The sequence below is a fragment of the Mus caroli genome, chromosome 11 (genome assembly GCF_900094665.2).
Source record: "Mus caroli chromosome 11, CAROLI_EIJ_v1.1, whole genome shotgun sequence".
NCBI classification, from domain to species: Eukaryota; Metazoa; Chordata; class Mammalia; order Rodentia; family Muridae; genus Mus; species Mus caroli.
The window spans coordinates 102,846,580-102,852,347 of NC_034580.1; positions in this window are offsets into that span (position 1 = coordinate 102,846,580).

Here is a 5,768-nt window from a genome sequence, read left to right on the forward strand (position 1 = left end):
ACTCACTCTGTAGACCAGGCTGGCCTTGAACTCAGAAATCCGCCTGCCTCTGCCTCCCAAGTGCTGGGATTAAAGGCGTGCGCCACCACTGCCCGGCTCATTAATACATTCTTACGTAATTGTTAAAACAAGTCTATAGGGTAAGGATTGGTTCAGTTGGTAGAATGCTTGCCTAACACACTTGAAGAAGCCCTGAGTTTTGTGCTCAGTACCAGCCACATAGACACACCTGTAATTCCATTCCAACAGAGGAGGCAGGAGGACCAGTTCAAGGTCATCTTCAACTACATAATGAGTTTGGGCTATATGAGAACCTGTCTCCAAAAACGCAGTGTGTGTGTGTGTGTGCTATGCTGGAGAGATAACTCAGTAGCTAAAAAGCATGTACTACTTGGAGAAGACCCACCTTTGGTTCCCAGCACCCACTTTGGTCAGCTCACAACAATCTATAACTCCAGCTCTAGGGAAATTTGATGCCCTCCTCTGGTCTCCAAGGGTACACAGCACTTACATGCACAAACGCCACCTCCATACACACACATATACACAGTTAAAAATAAAGCCCAAACTCTGGAGGTAGAGGCAGGTGAGTTTGAGAGCAGCCTGGTCTCCATAGTGAGTTCCAGTCCAGCCAGGACTCCATAGGGAGTCATTCAAAATATAAATTAATTAATACAATAAATAAAAATTAAACTGTATGTACTTTAATATATCTGAGAAAAAAAAAACTTGATCAATCTTTTTTTTCTTCCTGAATTCATCTCAGCTCATTCAGTGTTTAAAACATTCAGGATCTGATGTCTAAGGAAAGCCGTTGAGCACAGCTGCACTGGGTTCCAGCTGGTGGGTCCATTCAGAAATCTACAGACCACGGGTGTGAGCCTGCACAGTGTGAAGCCTGGCCCAGAGCCCTTCTGAATGTTGGATCTGGTTCCTGTGAATTCTCATAACAAAGGGAGTTTGCCAAAGTAAGCAAGCCCCTTCAAATACAGGTGAAATAATAGTCTTGCCAAGCAAACCCTCGCAACAGGAAAACATACAGAGTTAGTTCACCCTGTGTTCTCAAAAGGCACTTTCCATAGCTGCAGAAAGCCATCCATCCAGTCAAGAATATGGAGGGAACTCCTCTCCTGCTATGTTGGGCAGGGACGCTGTGTTTCTGGATAAACTAAAGTGAGTGTCCACTCTGAGGACAGAGTACCCAAACAAGCAGGTGTTCTTTGGTTCTCCTTGGCTTGTTCTTGGGAAGAGGCACAGGTATAGATACCATGCAAGGATATGAATGTGTTGTGTCTGGCCAGCAGCTCACATGTATAGAAAATATACAGACTGTAGAAGCTAGAGGAATGGCTCAGAGGTCAAGAACGCCTCTGTGGCAACTGACCACTGTCTGTAACACCAGTTCTAGGACATCTGACACACTCTTCTGGCCTCTGCAGGGACCAGGCATGCAGGCGGTACTTAGACATACATATACATATCCATATACATATGTATGGAATATACAACATAAAATGAGGAACTATCAACTGTATTGCTTACTATTCACTGTGAATTCTTTGGTTGAAAGGACAATTTCTTTTCTTTTTTTTTAATATTTATTTATTTATTTTGTGTATATGAGTACACTGNAGTTGTAGAGATGGTTGTGAGCCTTCATGTGGTTGTTGGGATTTGAATTTTAGGACCTCTGCTCACTCTGGTTGGCCTCGGTAGCTCCGGCCCAAAGATTAATTTATTATTATAAATAAGTACATTGTAGCTGTCTTCAGACACACTAGAAGAGGGTGTCAGATCTCATTAGGGATGGTTGTGAGCCACCATGTGGTTGCTGGGATTTGAACTCAGGACCTTTGGAAGAGCAGTCAGTGCTCTTAACCACTGAGTCATCTCACCAGCCCCCAAAAGGGCAATTTCTAATATGCCATTTCTATGATGACATTACAGCTAAATAATCTCTAACATATTTAATGTATAGACTGTCATGGGGCTACTAAAAATATCATACAGGTGAACTACTAAGAGTTAGAATTGTCCAACAGAGGCAGGTAGATCTCTGAGTCTGAGAGCAGCCTGCTCTAGAGAATGAGTTCCAGGACAGCCAGGGCTACACAGAGAAACCCTGTTTTGCATTAGCAGGTTGCCCACATATTCAGCTGGCCTGAGTCTGCTGCATAAATCCTGAGTTTAAATCCCCAGCACCCCTGTAAAGTGCCAGATACAATAGCACACAGCTGTAACAGTTGGGGTTTTTTGAGGATGCAGGGGTTACTTGAGCTCACGGGCCAACCATTCTAGCCAATCTGTGTTCTCCCAGGTTCCAAAAGATAAGGTCCAGCAATTAAGGGTGATACTTGATCTGGACCTCCAGTCTCTATATACATGTGCATACAACTGTACACACCTACTCAAACCATTACAAATAATACACACACACACACACACACACACAAAACCTCCCTGTGCTCTCTGGCGAGTCAAGGAAACCCTCCTTCCTGCCCCACACCGTGGCAAACCGAGAGAGCAAGATCCACAGGGTCCAGAAAGTCTTCTGCTTGGATAGAAGCGAGGAAGACATGAGTTAACAGCGGTCGCAGTGGAAATGACATCAGGCGTTTAGTTGACAGTAGGCTCAAGTCTTGAATCATTGCAGTGGCGTGGGCTCCTGGCTGAAACCAGAGGATTCCATGGAGGATACAGGACCCGACAGCACCCCTGAACTCAACGTGTTCTGCGCAGAATCAACTCGGGGCAGTAGCGGTCCTAGCAACACGAAAACACTTGCAGGTCTGAGTGCTGTACAAGGAACCCTGGGAAAGGCATCAAAATACTGAGGGACTTGAGTTCCCGGTGCCATGAAGGCTCAGATGCATCGTGATGGTCCATGCCTGCCATCCCAGCACCTGGGAGGTAAAGACAGGAGGATCTGGAGGTCAGAGCGATCCTCATTGTTAGCTACACAACAAGTTTCAACTATGATGAAAAATTAAATTTAAAAAGGGTAGAGGGGAGGAAGAAATGGCTCGGAGGTTAAGAGCACTTGCTGCGCTTGCAGCAAAGGAAAAAAGAACAGGAAAGAAGTTGACTTCCCAGCACCCACATTGGGTAGCTCACAACCACCTATGTAACTCCAGCTCCAAGGGGACCCGACATCTTCTTTTGCCTTCTAGGAGAGGAACCCATGCACATGTGGCAGACACAGACACACGCAGACTCAGACAAAGACACATAAATGAAAAAGGTGGAGAGAGGGGCTGGAGAGATGGCTCAGCGGTTAAGAGCACTGACTGCTCTTCCGGAGGTCCTGAGTTCAAATTCCAGCAACCACATGGTGGCTCACAGCATTCTGTAATGAGATCGGATGCCCTCTTCTGGTGTGTCTGAAGACAGCTACAGTGTACTTACATATAATAAATAAATAAATAAATAAATAAATAAATAAATAAATAAATATTGGGGCTCTCTTAAGCAAGACCAGAGCAAAGAGGAAAATAATAATAATAATAATAAGCCGGGCATGGTGGTGCATGCCTTTAATCCCAGGAGGCAGAGGCAGGAGGATTTCTGAGTTCGAGGCCAGCCTGGTCTACAAAATGAGTCCAGGACAGCCAGGGCTATATAGAGAAACCCTGTCTCGAAAAACCAAAAAAAAAATTAATAATAATAATAAACCAACTCTTATTTGCAAATTAAAAAGTGAAATACCAATGAAAATATCAAGTGTTATCTAGCTTATGGATATCATAAACAAGGCTGTAGAGCATGGCTTTAATCCCAGCATTCCAGGGGCAGAGAGACAGGTGGATCTCTGTGAGTTCAAGGCCAGCCTGGTCCATACAGCAAATTTCAGGCCTGTCAGGGAAAGTTACACAGTAAAAATGTGTCTCAAAAATAAAACAAAGCTACATAAAGCTACATAATAATTGTTCATTATAAATTTAGAAAATGAGGGTTAGAAACATGGCTCAGTGGTTAGAGCACTCTTCTAGGTCCTGGGTTCAATTCCCAGCACCCACATCTATCTGTAGCTTCATTTCCAGGGAATCCAAGGCTCTCTTCCAACCTCTGTGGGCATGTGGTACACATACACACATGCAGGCAAGACACCCAGACACATAAAATAAACAAATCTAAATCACAAAAATGCATTAAAAATAATAATTTTATTATTTATTAATAATAGCCGGGCATGGTGGCGCCTTTGATCCCAGCACTTGGAAGGCAAAGACAGGCAAATCTCTGAATTCAAGTCCAGCCTGGTCTACAGAGTGAGTTCCAGGACAGCCAGGGCTACACAGAGAAACCCTGTCTCAAACCCCAAAATTAAACCAAACAAACACAGGTGTATTTTCTACCATTCCCAATGATTATCATTCTTATGATTTTAATACATTTCCTTTTGAACCTTATGCTATGCAAACATATCTTTTAAGTAATTTTTTTTTCTGGTTAATGAGTAATGCACACCTAATGTAGGAAAAAATGGGAACTCAGAAAAGCACAAGAAGAAATTTTGAAATGCTCAAATATGACCACTGTTATGAAATGCTTTCTATCCAACTTGTTTTGATGTCACATGTTAAAAAAATAAGTTACATAATTCATGACTATCCTGTAAATCAGTTTAACCTTCGGGTTTTTTTTCCTCTCAGCACAAGACTCTTCCCTCCCATTTAGCAGTATTCAAAGGATCAGAGTCATGTCCTGTATGTGTGCGCTCTCCTGTTGCTTCTGTTTAAACCGTAGGTGAGTCTTCCCCTAGCATATGTCTGTAATGATTATTCTTGCTCAGAACCATTGGTAGCTTTGTTAGACTGAGCACTGGTCCTAGGCCTGCCCTGAGGTCACAGGGTAAGGACTCTATCCAAGTATAACCGTCTTTGCAGAAGAAAAATCTTCCGCAGTCCACGGTCCTTGTCCCTTCCCAGTGTCTGTCTCAAAAGCTGACAGAACAGAATGGAAAATTCTTCAGAAGCAGTGGGGGCATTTTCTAAACTAATTTTTTGAAGACACCTTCAGTTTCTTCCATTTTGGAGGGGGACTGAGGGAGGTGGACAAACATTGGTAATTTAGGTTTTCCCAGATAAATTTTCCATTTCTTCAGGAATTTTCCATTTCTCAAAATAAATAAATAAATAAATAAGATCTGCAACCCACTGGAAGAGAATTTATTTTACATGCTGTTACCTTTGTGTTTAGTTATTTATGTTAATTTATTTTATATGCTGCTATATTTTATGTTTACTTGTTTATTTTAAGGCACACTCTCACTACATTTCCCAGATTTGTGCTGAACTCCTGAGCTCATGTGATCCTCCAACCTCCTTGGGATCCTGAGTGGCCACAGCTGCGCAAGAGATCTAAGGTCACCTCCAGTTCCAGCAGGGCCTGAGGGATGCCGACTCCAATTCTCCAGCTTCTCCTCTCTGAGCTTCACAAAGAGGCCCAGCTCTCCCTCCTTTTCTGTATGCCAGAGTTTCATAGAATTAACTACCTTTTATTTTAAAAGGAAAAGTAACAGGTTTGTTTTTTGTTTGGGGGGGTTTTTGTTTGTTTTGTTTTTTGTTTTGATTTTTTTGAGACAGGGTTTCTCTGTGTAACCCTGTCTGTCCTGGAACTCACTTTGTAGACCAGGCTGGCCTTGAACTCAGAAATTCNCCTGCCTCTGCCTCCCGAGTGCTGGGATATATCCCAGCACTCGGAGATATGTATGTATGTGTGTATACATATATGTGTGTGTGTGTATATATATATATATATATATATAT